Here is a 16,064-nt window from a genome sequence, read left to right as displayed (position 1 = left end):
CTTCTCTGCTCCCCTCGCACTGCACTCATCGCCCGCTTCTCTGCTCCCCTCACACTGCACTCATCGACCCGCTTCTCTTCTCCCTTAACAATGCACTCCTCACCCACTTCTCTGCTCTTCTCGCACTGCACTCCTCACTCGCTTCTCTGCGCTCCTCACCCACTTCCAGGGCCTCCTTCAAGGGGAATACGGCCAGACACACTTGTTCCCTTGGTCTGAACGACCTGTCCCTCGTGAAGCTGCAGGTCCAAGGCGCCTGTAGGCTGGGAGCATGCGGCACAGTGACATCATCACATTCTATCAGTGATCGGGAGCCGTAGCATCGCTTCAAGTACAAGGTAAGTTAATTGGGCATTTACTATGATGGGGCGGAGGGGGGGGCATTTATTATGATAGGGAAAGGGGTGGAGCGGAGCATTTTCTGTGATAAGATGGTGAGGAGGGAAGCGGAATATTTTCTTTGCTGGGATGGTGAGGGGGGGTGCGGAGCAGTTACGGTGATGTACAAATCATTTCAAGATCTTGCTGAATATATTATATATATTCAGCAAGATTTTGAAATGATTTGTCAAAGTCGATAACAGTCTGAATGAGAAAAAGCCCACATAGTGTTAAAAAAAATATTTGCTACCCTTTAAGCGCGTTAGTATTTTTATAGACAGTTGTAGTAGCAAGGACCTTTTTTGTGGCATTTCCTTTTTTTTTTTTTTATTATTATTATTCTATGCACGTGTTTAGGGTAATTTTTTTTTTTTTTTTAATGAATGAGCCATGGCTGTGATTGGTCGATGGATGGAGACTGCTGATTGGCTGCTGTTGCGTCCTGTAGACAGGGTCTGGTCACATAGAAAGAGAATGAATCACAGAGACATCCTCCTTCTTCCACTCCTGCGCTGAAAGGTGAGCCTGAGTCCAACTTATCGCTAAGGTGTCCTTCCAATTCTGCAATTCTTTCTATAAATCACTCAGGTCTTGTAAAACTGTCACACTGCATTACTGCATTACTTCTGGATGCCTACCTATCTCTAACAAATCCCATGGTGCTGTACTAACACGCATTACTGCCTGAATTTCATATATACTGTACTAGCTCTGCATTATTAACTAACTGCCAGGTCAATTAATTAACTATTTATTTAGGTAACTATTTCAACTGAATTGACACCTATTTACCTACCAAACCTATAAGCACTGAATTATCACCTACCTACTCTGTCAAGGTAATGTATTTTCCATTTGACTCCATGTCACCCTCCTCGAAATATGCATCAAAACAGCATATACCAGTCTGTCTTACCTGTAACAGTAACACGGCTAACCATTAACTCCTCACTCGCTTCTCTGCGCTCCTCACCCACTTCCAGGGCCTCCTTCAAGGGGAATACGGCCAGACACACTTGTTCCCTTGGTCTGAACGACCTGTCCCTCGTGAAGCTGCAGGTCCGAGACCCGATCAGTCAGTGTAATAAGTACCCTACTAATATTGCAATACTACCTACCTTATCGGTTATTGCAGTGGTTCCCAAACTTTTTCAGTTGGCGGCACCCTTAGAGTCTCCATAATTTTTTCAAGGCACCCCCCCAAAACAATTACCAAGCAGTACCGTTTTATAAGTAGTTGGGTCAAAATAACGTAATAAATATTTAGGTCAGGACAGAAATACTTAGTAATTTGTTTGCACAAAAATAATACACATAAATCCAAGAGAAAAGAATATTTTTATATATTTTTTCAATTATATTTGTGTCAAAGAATAGTTTACAGCTAATACTAAGAGGAATAAGATCAAAAAATAAAACAACCATGAGAGGGAGTGGGAGAGGGACCTGGGTCCCCCCCCCAGAGGAAGATTGCTGGGTGACCATAAGGGAACAGGTTGCCACCAGTTCTATTTCCACTTTAGTTAAGGAGAACGCTTATAAAATATACTATAGATGGTACTACACCCCTGACAAACTTACTAAAATGTTCCCCTCTAGTTCTCCATTATGCTGGCGGGGTTGTGACCAGATGGGTTCTTTCTTACATATCTGGTGGTCCTGTCCTAAAATATCCTCCTTTTGGGACCGAGTTAGGGCCCTCCTCTCCTCCCTCCTTCCGTGCCCCGTCCGGAAAGACCCATGGTCTTTTCTTCTCTGTTACCCTCTGATTGATGATGATAGACAGTCTGCGAAATTGGCATCCCATGTCCTTGCAGCTGCGCGTTGCCTAGTAGCTAAGTCATGGAAACAAGTTGAACCCCCCACTATGGCGGCTCTGCGATCCTATATTTGGTTCATTGCACGGATGGAATGGATTACATACCACCTTCACGATAAGGACGATAAATTCCACCAGATTTGGGCTCCTTGGCTTTACTTATAACCCCTTAGCTCCTGCACCTACTCCTTCCTGTTAAGTGATGGGCATAGGGGACCTGACTCCTGAAGCGGTTACCCCTGTCCCAAATACCCAGGTAATACTCTCTCCTGAACTTCTTTTATTGGAAAAAAAATAAATAAGATAAAGGGAAGAATGTTCTCTTTTTATTGTTATTATTTATCTATTTTCTTTAGGTGACGACCAGTGCCCCCCCCTCCCTTATCCCCCTCTATACTATTATAAAATGTTATTGATGTTTGAATATCCTGAGTAACAATGGTATACTTACTGTTTCCTCAATGGCATTCTGTTGATGTCTTGCATATCCATTACTTAATTTTCTGTTACATTGTTATTTACTCATGTCTTGCTTTGCTTCCTGTTTTGTTTTGTTTGTTTTTTTTCTACTTCCGCAATGCACTAATTTGTTGACTCGTATCTGTATATCATTGCGATTTCTCAAAATAAATAGTTAAAAAAAAAATAAAAAAAAAAATAAAACAACAACATGTACAAAAATCATCACACTGTGCCCTCCTTCGTCCGCGCACACTCTGTGCCCTCCTTCGTCCGCGCACACTCTGTGCCCTCCTTCATCCCCAGACTCTGTGCCCTCCTTCGTCCACGCACACTCTGTGCCCTCCTTCATCCCCACACTCTGTGCCCTCCTTCATCCGCACACACTGTGTGCCCTCCTTCATCCCCACACTGTGTGCCCTCCTTCATCCGCACACTTTGTGCCCTCCTTCATTATTTTGTCCCTCCATTGCTGTTTCCTATCACCATTTCCCCTTCCCTTTTTTAACTTACCATACTTGGCCTTCTTTCTTCTATTTCTGCTGTCTTCTCGCCCGGGATCCGGCATCCTCCTCTCTCCTGCCGCTTCTCACTGAATATGTCAGACCTGATGAGGTCACGCCTGAGATTCAGTGAGGAGGGAGTAGGATGCTGGGTCCCAGGTGCTGCCGAATGGGTAACTTTTTGTTTTTTTCTTTTCATCCTGGCCACGGCACCCCTGTGACAGCGCTGCAGCACCCCTGGATGCTGCGGCGCACACTTTGGGAACTGCTGGGTTAGTGTATTAAATGTTAGCACTACAGTACCACATGCCTGACCTATCAGTGTTTTAAATAGCACTGCAGTATCACCTACCTACCTTAGTTACCTAATAGTACTGCCATGTTAATACAGGATTTATTACACTATCTACCTGACCTCTCAGTGGGTGGGGTGCGAATTTACGAAGGTGAATAAAATGACAGGCAGTAGAACGAAAACAAATAAGCGAAACTCACTTTCCCGACTTGTAATAAATGCTCACTGAGAATAATCAAGCAAGTCCCCGACAGTGTTTTAAGAAATCAAGATCAGCAGTAATAACAGAAGCCTGTTTTGACGTCAATTTAAATTGCGACCTGTGTATCAGTATTTTTAAAGCAGATGTTTTACTTGCTGTTATTTATCTCTTATTTTGAGGTAAACCTTCTTCTTACTTCTTTTCTGGATATTCAATTATTTCAACCTTATTACCCCCTACATATCTGCCCCAATATCATCCTCTTAGCAGATCAGTCTGGGAGACAGGATAGTAAATGTCCTAGTAATGTGTGTACTGATATTTCCATGGCGGGGATGAATGAAAGGAGCACACATCCTGCTTCTGGGCAGGGGGTTATGTGAGAAAATAGCTGGTGGTAATGGTGTATGCGAAGAAAAAACTGGGGGAATGTGTGAGAATTGCTGATAGGTAATGGGCATTAAGTGAAGGAAAATCTGATGGATAGGAAGTCATGTGAGATAAGCTGGTGGACAGTTTGGCAAGTGAGAGAAAAGCTGGTGGCAGGTTGACATGTGAGGGAAAAGCTGGTGGGTAGGGGGACATGTGGAAAATGCTGGTGGGTAGTGACCGACTTGTGAGAATAGCGGGGGGCATGTGAGGGAATAACTGGTGCGCAGAGTGCATTAGGGAAATGCTGGTGGGACCGGGGCATGTGAGAAAACCTGGTAGGCAGATAGGTATATTAGAGAAAGCTGGAGGGCAGGGTGTATGTGACTGAAAAGCTGGTGGCCCAAGGGTAACTTGTGAGGGAAAAAGCTGGCGAGCAGAGGTATATGAGGGAAAAGCTGGGGGCATGTGTGAGAAATGCTGGTAGGCAATGGTCATCAAGTGAGGTAAAATCTGGGCAGGAAGTCATGTGAGACAAGCTGGTGGACAGTTTGGCAAGTGAGGGAAAAGCTGGTGATGAGGGCGAAAGTTGTAAGAGAAAACCTGATGGACAGAGCGCATTAGGGGAAAACTGGTGGCAGGGGGGCAGGTATGGGAAACATAAGTTATGAGATTAAAGATTGCGGGCTATTAGGGATGTTAGAAAAAGCTGGTTGATACAGTGTCATTTGAGAGAAAAGCAGGTTGCCAGGGTGGCATGTTAGAGAAAAGCTGGTGGGCAGATTGACATGTTAGAGAAAGCTAGTGGCAGGTGGCATATATGAGAAGCTGGTGGGCAAGTGGTGTGAAAAAATCTGGTGGTTATATCATATGGGGTGTGGGTGCACAAGTCTGGGAAGAGCACAGGTATGAATACATAAGTGTGATATTATAGTACAGTACATGTAATACACAGAGCAGTGTATGGTGTCACAGTACAGTATTTTAGTACTGTATACATAATACACAGAGCATCTTAGGGTGTCAGATTATTGTGGCACGAAGTAGGAAGAGCAACACATGTTTAATTAATATAAATACATTGGGTAAATGTGTACATAGTAAATTAATCTGCTTGGTGGGGGCTTATTTTGACAATTCTGTTGTTTATTTACCTGTACATTGCTGGCAGAGTGGTGAAGGCGCCATTGTACGACTGCCATGGTTATAAGCCCCCAGGAAAGGTCAGACAAAGATTATGGAGAACAGGTGTAGGGTGGTCATAAATAGGTCAAGGGGCAAATTCACTGTGAGGTTTAATCTATACTAGACCAATACGGCTGACAGTGTGGAATGCACACAGCCCTGTATACAGCTGGTAGTGAGGTAGTGAGCATATTGGGTGCCATAGAGAAAAATGGGGCATATGGGGTGGCACCTTAGAGATAAGCTAGTTTGGCCGAGGAGGGTAGAAGCTCCCCTTGCCCTGTGGAGAAAAAGAACTACGTCAGGTATACAATGCACCAGGCCAAATAAATTGAATAGGCAGAATCAGCCGTTACAGTGGCACCCCCTCCCCCTGCCAGCTAATGTGTCTGCTGAACCTCTACCACACACCCTATGCCTAAGCACCTGACTGGTCACTAAACAAAAGGATGCTCACCTTCCAGGCTTGGCCCTGGACATACTCCCCTTAGTTGACGTAATAGGAAAGATGAGGGGAGATATAGAGGTCCACTGCAATGTATAATAAAAGCTTATAGCATCTATAAAAAGCCAGAGTTCAAAGTAAAGCTGCAGAGCACAATAACAAGCTGAAAGTGGGCTAAAAAACAGACACAAAGTGCAGAGCAAAACTGTCTTGCACAGTGATAAGTGTTTTCCCTCTCCCCCACACAGGGAGCTCTAGGCAACCCCAGCTGCGGCTGACGGATGCCAGTCTAAGTACAATAAAATTAAATATAAAGTAGAGGCTGCCTATGGCAGCAACGGAAGAAATTGCCCAGCTCCAACGGGCTCTTAGACAAAAAACTGAAGTTCATTACGAACTTCCAAAGTATTGAAGGGGAAGAGCTTGAGTTTTTGGAGCAAATTTAAATGTGCCCAAGCTCCTGCCACAGCATTGTGTCCTTCACTCTCCAGTGTCCCCCATAGATGTAAGAGAAAGAAATGCTGGTGGACACTGAAGAATGTGAGGTAAAGTTTGTGCGTAGGAGGGGTTGGATATGATGGAAAAGCTGGTGGGCAGGTGGGGAGATTTTTGAGAAAAGAACATATACTTGGAAGGGAGGGAACTAGGTTTAGATCATATCTGAGGAAGGATGACTTTACAAAATTGTACTGGATAGGTGGTATAGCCAGAGGTTATTATGGATATAGAAAAATAGGATAAACCAGATATCCCATTGGTTTTTATCTGCAGTCAATTTATGTTTCTGACTTTGAAATCATAAATAATGTAATTTTTTAAAAAACTATGAAATTCCATAGACAAAAAACCTTATGGTTTAACATGTCCGATTAAGGTTTCTTACACTTATGCATAATTTATAATTTAAAAAAACAATTGAAACTCTTCCACTCAAAATCCAAAAAGCAATGAAATTACGATGATTAAGGAAGAAGCCTTAATGGACGTGTTCCTTGAGCAATACAGACATGGTGCCATCACATCCTGCGGTTAGCTGCAGATTCAGCACTACCATGTAGTGAGACTGCTGTCACTCACAAAATGGTGGATCTGCTAATTCACAGATTTGTGTGTTCACTGGAATACATACATACAGTACTATTACATTTTCTTAGTTTTGCTTTATTGTAGTTTAGGGCCTGGGTGTCTTAGAAAGAGACAGTAAAGCAACTTCATAAAAAATTAGAACTACAAAATCCCTACAAAGCATTTCTCCCTCCAAGACTGTGCCTGCTCCTAAAAGATACCTGCAGAACATAGCTCATTACCAAACAGAATCTGCTCCCGAAAGATCCCTGCAGAGCATTCCTCCACCCAAAACACTTCCCGTAGCTGACAAACCCCTGCACAACATCCTTACACTCAACATACTACTCCCTCCTGACAGATCCAGTGGCGGATCCAGGGGGGGGCGATTTAAACACAATCAGAGCAGCAGGACAGCACACTGCCAATGCTGAACGGACCTGCACATACTGTGCAGCCGTCAGCAGCCTTAGAAATTAGAAAGGGGGCGGCGCCTAGATCGCCCCCCCCTAAAATCGCCCCGGGTAGAGCAGTTGCCTAGATCCGCCCCTGGACAGATCCCTGCAGAGCATTCCTCCCACCAACACTGTAGCTGCAGAATATCCCTCCTCCTGAAACACAATACCTGCTCCTGACATACCCCTGCATTGCGTTCTCCCTGCAAGACTGTGCCTGCTCCTAAAAGATACCTGCAGAACTTAGCTCATCACCAAACAGTATTTGCTCCTGAAGAAAATATCTCTATGCATTTTGATTACACTATTGTGCAATTTACTAAAATAGTCTTGATGGCTTTATGTATCCTTAAAAGTTAGCTTAGGGGTTGTGAAAGAATTTAATGTCAGATATTAATTACTGAAAACCAAACTAAATAGAGGCTTATACATCAATTTAATTTAACTCTATTGTTATTTTGTGGTTCTAATTTTTAATGAAGTTGCTTTACTGTCTCTTTCTAAGACACCCAGGCCCTAAACTACGATAAAGCTAAACTAAGAAAATGTAATAGTACTGTATGTGCGTATTCCAGTGAACACACAAATCTGTGAATTAGCAGATGCACCATTTTGTGAGTGAAAGCAGTCTCACTACATGATAGTGCTGAATCTGCAGCTAACCGCAGGATGTGATGGCACCATGTCTGTATTGCTCAAGGAACACGTCCATTAAGGCTTCTGCCTTAATTGTCGTAATTTCATTGCTTTTTGGATTTTGAGTGGAAGAGTTTCAATTGTTTTCTTAAATTATACATTATGCATAAGTGTAAGAAACCTTAATCGGACATGTTAAACCGTAAGGTTATTTGTCTATGGAATATATATATATATATATATATATATATATATATATACTAGCAGAATACCCGGCGTTGCCCAGGATTTAAAGAATTTTAAGACACAACTGTGTTACAAAGTGTTTCTCTGAGTTTGAAGAGACCAGTTACTGGATGAAGCGGCATTAAACCATTCCCAATATTTAACAAATGATCAGCAAACTTACCATCTATTGTGTTGCCATGCAGAGAAACTCTCATATTTGTGGTTAGTCGCAAAGTGCGAACATGCCTGCAAAGATGTGATGATTTAAGGCATGCATTAATTTCATCCGCCATTGTTCCTTTTGGAATGACCGGCAATGTTTGTCGAAAATCTCCAGCCAATACAACCGTGACTCCACCCATTAGTAAATCATTGCCTCTTAAAAATTATAGTGTTTGATTGAGGGCCTGTAAAGCATTTTTGTGTGACATGGTGCATTCATCCCATACAATGACCTGACATTGCTGCAGAATCTGAGCTTTTTCTGTTCGTTTAGTGATATTGCAGACGGGAGTTTCACCAGATTTTGCCAGATTAAGCGGTAACTTGAAAGCTGAATGTGCTGTTCTTCCACCAGGGAGCAAAGTTGCATCAATTCCAGAAGAGGCCACAGCAATAGCTATCTTGGAATGTACTCGAATTTTAGCAAGTAACAACTTGATGAGAAACGTCTTACCTGTTCCTCCGGGTGCATCCAGAAAAAATATATTTCCCATTTTTTTTGGAACTTCTTCCAAGACATTGTTCCAGACATTCCAGAGTTATGGTCGTTTTCGATGATTTTTAGGTGTTACCCCCCTCGCCACCCCCACCCTTAGGAGTGCTAGGGGTGTCTTGCCCCCACAATATTTGTTGTCAGACTGTAAGTCATATGTGTACCAGGTTTGGTGTAAATTGTTCCAGACATTCCAGAGTTATGGTCGTTTTAGATGATTTTTAGGTGTTCCCTCCCTCGCCACCCCCACCCTTAGGAGTGCTAGGGGTGTCTTGCCCCCACAATATTTGTTGTCAGACTGTAAGTCATATGTGTACCAGGTTTGGTGTAAATTGTTCCAGACATTCCAGAGTTATGGTCGTTTTCGATGATTTTTAGGTGTTACCCCCCTCGCCACCCCCACCATTAGGAGTACTAGGGGTGTCTTGCCCCCACAATATTTGTTGTCAGACTGTAAGTCATATGTGTACCAGGTTTGGTGTAAATTGTTCCAGACATTCCAGAGTTATGGTCGTTTTCGATGATTTTTAGGTGTTACCCCCCTCGCCACCCCCACCCTTAGGAGTGCTAGGGGTGTCTTGCCCCCACAATATTTGTTGTCAGATTGTAAGTCATATATGTACCAGGTTTGGTGTAAATTGTTCCAGACATTCCAGAGTTATGGTAGTTTTCGATGATTTTTAGGTGTTACCCCCCTCGCCACCCCCACCCTTAGGAGTGCTAGGGGTGTCTTGCCCCCACAATATTTGTTGTCAGACTGTAAATCATATGTGTACCAGGTTTGGTGTAAATTGTTCCAGACATTCCAGAGTTATGGTCGTTTTCGATGATTTTTAGGTGTTACCCCCCTCGCCACCCCCACCCCGTAATGAATTTCAATTTTACATTTTTTTAGTTGCCTCCGTCATGTTTTAATACACTCGTATGCAAAATTTCATGATCTTCGCTTGAAAAATGTGGATTTGTATACAAAGACAGACAGAAGGACAGAAGGACAAATTTTCTCTTTTATATATTAGATATATATATATATCACTACAGAAATTTGCACCACTAATTTATTATTATGTGAGGCATAATATAGATTGGGGGCATCACTGTGGCAAAATGTGAATTGGGGACAATACTGTGGCATAATATAAATTGGGGGGATTTATGTGTATCATAATGTGAATTGGGGGCATTTATGTGAGGCATGATATGGTTGGGGGCACTTATGTGACATTAACTGGCTCTACTATGAGACAAGATATGATTTGTGGGCACAACCATGAGGCATAAGATAAATAGGGGGCTCAACTATGTGGCATGATATGAAGTGGGAGCTCTACTGTGTGGCATAAGAATTGATTGGGGTAGTTGTGTGGCAGAATATAAATTGAGGGCACTACTATGTGGCAGAATATGAACTCTGGGGGCACTACGCTGTGGCATAATTTGGATATATATATATATATATATATATATATATATATAATTATTTATTTATTTATAAGGTGCCACAGATTCCGTAGCGCCCGATACAGAAGCAAGTAACAAATAGATGAGGTAATACATGTCAGCAGCACAGATGAGTGTGAATAATGCTATGGGGACTCACACAGAGTGTAGCAAAAGACGTGAAGGGACATATGAGGGACGGGATACAGGTGTGGGAAAATAGGTAGAGAGGAACCTGCCCACGAGGGCTTACATTCTAAAGGGAGGGTTGGTGAGAGACTTTAGGACCAACTGGGAGAGAAAATTTAGATGGCAGACGAGGAAGAAGAGGTGATGGATATTATGGTTAGAAGGTGGTAGGATAGGCAAGCTTGAAAAAGTGAGTTTTGAGTGAGTGTTTGAAGGACTGAAGGTTGGGGGAGAGTCGAGTCAGCTAGGGTAGGGAGTTCAAAAGAGTAGGGACAGCACGGCAGATGTCTTGGAGGCGAGCATGGGAGGAGGTAATGAGGGGTGAATTGAGGTGGAGGTCAGAAGCGGAGCGGAGTGGCTGGGTAGGTATGTACCCAGAGACAAGGTCAGAGATGTAAGGGGGAGAAGTGTTGGTAAGGTCTTTGTAAGTGAGGGTAAGGAACTTGAACTGAATTCTGAAATTGACAGGGAGCCAATGAAGGGATTTACACAAAGGAGAAGTGGAAGAGGTGTGGTGGGAGAGGAAGATGAGCCTAGCCGCAGCATTCTGCATAGATTTAAGGTCAGAGCGAGGAAGGCCAGTGAGAAGGAGGTTGCAATAGTCGAGACGAGAAATGATGAGTGAATGGACCAGGATATTGGTTGCTTCCTGAGAGAGGAAGGGACGGATTTTCATATTGTTACAGAGGCAAAAGTGGCAGGATTTGGTGAGGGACTGGATATGAGGGCTAAATATGAGGGCTGAATCAAGGGTGAATCCAAGGCAGCGGGCTTGGGTGACAGGAGAAAGAGTGATGTTGTCAACCAAGAGGGAGATATTTGGAGGAATAGCAACATTGGCAGGAGGAAAGATGATGAGCTCGGATTTGGAGCTGTTGAGTTTCAGGAAGTGCTTGGACATCCAGGTAGTTACAGCAGAGAGACAGCTAGTTACCTACCTGGGTTGGGACAGTTGGAGAGAGGTCAGGGGAGGAAAGATAGATTTGCATGTCATCAGCATATAGGTGGTATTGGAGGCTAAATGATTGATTGAGTTTACCAAGAGAAGTGGTGTAGAGAGAGAAGAGCAGAGGGCCAAGGACACAGCCTTGTGGGACTCCAAAAGAAAGCGGAAGAGGGGGGGGGAGTAGAGCCAGAAACAGACACACTAAAAGAGCGGCCAGACAGGTAAGGAGGCAAACCAGGAGAGTGCTGTTTCACAAAGACCTATGGAGTGAAGGGTGGTGAGAAGAAGAGAATGATCGATGGTGTCAAAAGCAGCAGAGAGATCGAGGAGTACGAGAAGGAAGAAGTGACCATTGGACTTAGCTGAGAGCAAGTCATTTGCTACTTTAGTGAGGGCAGTTTCAGTTGAGTGAAGGGGACGGAAGCCATACTGGAGAGGGTCAAAAAGAGAGTGGGAAGAGAGAAAGTGGGTCAGACGATTGAAGACAAATCGCTTGAGAATTTTAGAAGCAGAGATATAGCACAATAATTGGAGAGAGAGGATGTGTCAAGGGAAGGTTTCTTAAGAATAGGAGAGATGAGAGCATGCTTGAAGGCCAAGCGGAAGATACCATTGGAGAGAGAGAGGTTAAAGAGGTGAGCAAGGTGACAACAGGCATTGGAAGAGAGGGAGCTGAGGAACTTGGAGGGGACAGGATCGAGAAGACAGGTTGTGGAAGAAGAGGAGGAGAGAAGAGAGAGGATCTCAGGCACAGTAACAGGTGGGTAGGAGCCAAGGGTGGCAGAGTGAGTGAAAGTGAGGACAGGTGGGGGGAGGCAAGTCTGACGAGAACAGATATCATTGTGTATAGAGTCAATTTTGTCTTTGAAGTAGGTGGTAAAGTGAAGAGCAGTGATGGATGAGGGGGTGGATACAGTAGAGAATTAATGGTAGCAAAGAGGCGTCAGGGATTATTGGACAGGGAGGAGAAGAGAGATGTGAAATAGGTTTGTTTGGCAAGAGACAGGGCAGAATAGTAGGAGGAAAGTATGAATTTATAGTGGGAGAAGTCAGCAATGGAGCAGGATTTCCTCCATTGGCGTTCAGAGGAGCGGGAACACTTTTGGAAGAAATGAGTAAGAGGGGAGTGCCAGGGTTGGGGTTTAGATTAGTAGGGACGAAGGGGGGTGGCAGGGGCTGCAGTATTAAGGGCAACAGAGAGTGTGGTGTTGTAAAGAGAGACAGCAGCGTTGGGACATGATAGGAAAGATATGGGAGCAAGTAAGGGTTCGAGAGAGGATGCAAAGATGATGGGGTCAATGCTGCTGATGGGATGCAGCGTGCAAGTGACATTGGGTGGGAGAGGTGGGGCAAGGGGTAAAGAGGTGGAAGACAGAATTGGAGAAGTTGGAGATGTCACGGAGATAGGAGAACACTAGCTCTAGGGAGTGACCATCACGGTGGTTGGCAGAAGTTTTTCGCTTGGGAGAGGCCATGGGAGGAAGTGAGAGTGAGGAAATTAGAGGCAGGAGTAGTAATAGGAGAGTCGGTATGGATGTTAAAATCCCCAATAATAATAGTGGGAAGATCAGAAGAGAGGAAATGGAAAAGCCAGGCAGCAAAGTTATCAATAAATTGGGAGGATGGGCCAGGGGGACGATAAATGACCGCAACACGAAGGTGGAGAGGGGTGAAGATGCGGATGACGTGAACTCAAAGGAAGAGAAGGAGAGGGAGGGATCAGGAGGAATAACACTGAAGGTGTAGCCAGGAGACACCACGTGCTTGGCAGTCCCCAGAACAGTGACTGTGAGAGAAGGAGAGCGCCCGTGGAAGAGTTCAAAGGGGGAAGCTGTATCAGAGGGGGAGATCCAAGTTTCTGTAAGGGCCAGGAAACCAAAGGAATAGGTCATGAATGGGTGAGTTTGTTGCACACAGATCTTGCATTGCAGAGTGCACAGGACAAGGGAGGTGAGTAAGAGGAGTGAATAGAGGTTGGTGGGATTGGATGTTCAGGGGAGACGGTGATATGTGGTGGAGGGGGGAGCGACAGGGGATAGAGGGAATAGGCTTGGGTCTGTAGTATAGGGTAGTTATGTGGGGGACCATGAGGGGGAATGGGTGGAAGTGCTGAATGAAAAGTAATAAGGTACAGGAGATGTAATAATTGAGACCTTGCAGAGTCATTAAATAGGAGAGAAATATTGCATGGAAAAAACAAATGAGAATATGGCAGTGTCACGAAAGCCAGATAATGGGAATGGCCTTGATCTCTGCTAGAGTCACAGCTTACCCCCAGAGAGGTGCAGAGTCTAACGGAGGAGAGGTATTCACCAGGGATTTCCGCAAGGGAATATGGTCTTAGCTGCTCTCTACCACAGGTCGCGGTCCTCTAGGGGGTGCAGAGCAGATAATGTGCAGAAACGCCAAGTAGCTGTTAGGCAGAATAGAAGTAGTAGTGAAGAGATGAACTGCAGAGAGCTGGAGCACTGAGGTCCACACAGGTGTTATAACGCTGGAACAGGACCAATGATGAGCTATGCTCTGTAGTGAAGGCACAGGTCTTGACTGTGAGATAAGCTGAGCCAATAGGGTGGTGAAGCGATGAGCTGCAGAGAGCAAAAGCACTGAGATCCACACAGGTGTTATAACGCTGGAACAGGATCAATGATGAGCGATGCTCTGCAGTAATAATGCTGGGAAGCAGTGAGCTGCTCAGGGAATTGTCGAGAAGCGGTGAGCAGCACAGGTATTGTTTATTAGCGATGAGCTGCATAGGTAATGCTGAGCAGCGATGAGCTGCACAGGTAATCGCTGGGAAGCAGTGAGCAGCACAGGTAATTCTGAGAAGCAATGAGCAGCACAACTAATGCTGAGCACAGAAAATGCTGAGTAGCGATGAGCTGCACAGGTAATGCTGAGTAGCAATGAGCTGCACAGGTAATTGTTGGAAAGCAGTGAGCAGCACAGGTAATGCTGAGTAGCGATGAGCTGCACAGGTAATTGCTGGTAAGTAGTGAGCAGCACAGGAATTGCTGAGTAGCAATGAGCTGCACAGGTAATGCTGAGAAGTGGTGAGCTGCACAGGTGTTGCTGAGTAGCGATGAGCTGCACAGTTAATTGCTGAGAAGCAATGAGCAGCACAGGTATTGCTGAGAAGTGGTGAGCTGCACAGATAATGCTGTAAAGCGATGAGCTGCACAGGAAATTGCTGGGAAGCAGTGAGCAGCAAAGGTATTGCTGAGTAGCAATGAGTTGCACAGGTAATGCTGAGAAGTGGTGAGCTGCACAGGTAATGCTGAGAAGTGGTGAGCTGCACAGGTAATGCTGAGTAGCGATGAGCTGCACAGTAATGCTGAGTAATGATGAGCTCAGGAACAACAGGAGTCAGAGGAGATGCTTCCTTTCAGGTAGAGAGACCTGATGATCTGACACCCATTAAATGGAGGAGGGCCCTTATAAAGGGAACTAGCTGCAGATGATCCGATCACTGCGGAGCAGAGATTTTGAAGGTTCCCGAGGTAGTGCATGCACAGACCACTGGGCAAGATGGCGTCCGATGATAGAGGAACACCAGGCTGAACAACAGCGGTAACCAAGGGATACCAAAGCACATAATGAACAACACAGAGCTAACCTGGTGAGATGTGTGATATGCAGAAGGTAAGGACTGAGACAGGTTACAAGTCAGGTGAAGAAAGAGAACAGGAAACGTAAGTAAAGTGAGAGACAGTAGTAGGAGGGTTAGGAGGAAGAAAAGATGTAAAAGGATGAGCAAGGGAATGGGAAGTAGTTAGGACTGTAAAGATAAGGGATAAGTGAGTAAGAAACAGTAAGACAGTGACATAGGTCAGGAGTGGAGAGAGATTGTAAACCATTAGCCACAGTGGAAGGTGCACTGAGGTAGCTGTGTATGAACAGTGTCCAAGGGGGAGCAGGGGCACCACTTAGAGAATATGAGTGAGTGGAGCAACAAGTGTGTTTTGAAGGTGGAAATACAAGCAACAGCATAAGTGAAACCAACAAGTCATAATTAAACAGCAGATGCAAGAACTAAGGTTGAGAAACAAATCAACATGGTGTGTCCAGGCAGTGCACAATGCAGGTGGTGGAGGATGTCAGAACTAGTACACCTGGGTTAGACTAGATTTTGCCAACCCCTATCATAGAGGTCGTGCAATTTGGCCAGAATGTAAATTCCCAAATATTTGATTTTAATGAGAGATAATGTGAACTGAAAGGTATGCTCTGGGTATTGAACAATAGCTGTGGCTCCCGATAGGGGCATCAGCTCGGACTTGTGGAAATGGATTTTTTAGCCAGCAAAAGATCTAAACCTATGGATAGCACTCAGAATAGCGGGAATAGATCTGTGGGGGTTAGAAACCATGAGCAGTGTATTGCCTGTGAAGAGCTCCAGTTTATTGTCGCACCTTCCCAGACAAATGTTTTAATAGTGGAGGTTGGTTCTTAATGTCATTGTCAGTGGTTCCAAAGCAAGTATAAATAGCACTGGGGAAAGCGGGCAGCTCTGTCTCATACCCCTTTTCACCACAAATGGAGAAGAGATGAATCCTTTCAGCAAGACCTGGGTGTTGGGAGTCTGGTAGAGGGTTTTCAGGGTATCAATATATTGGTCAGAAAATCCAAAATTACAGAGAGTCCCGAGCAGATGATCCCATGTCACAAGATTAAATGCTTTTCCAGCATCAAGGGACATCAGTAAGGTGGGATCATCCGGCACCGATGCCTC

The 16,064-nt window shown here is 44.6% G+C and overlaps 1 long non-coding RNA gene across 1 annotated transcript in view; it reads left to right on the top strand.

Moving 5' to 3' along the window:
- LOC142107952 (uncharacterized) overlaps positions 1-16,064 on the top strand; it is a 64,229-nt gene that overhangs the window by 9,896 nt on the left and 38,269 nt on the right. The window contains exon 2 of the long non-coding RNA XR_012680052.1: positions 770-900. This is a non-coding gene — a long non-coding RNA (uncharacterized LOC142107952). The remainder of the gene's footprint in view (positions 1-769; positions 901-16,064) is intronic.

The sequence above is a fragment of the Mixophyes fleayi genome, chromosome 11 (genome assembly GCF_038048845.1).
Source record: "Mixophyes fleayi isolate aMixFle1 chromosome 11, aMixFle1.hap1, whole genome shotgun sequence".
NCBI lineage: Eukaryota > Metazoa > Chordata > Amphibia > Anura > Limnodynastidae > Mixophyes > Mixophyes fleayi.
This window is presented reverse-complemented; position numbering and strand designations above follow the sequence as displayed.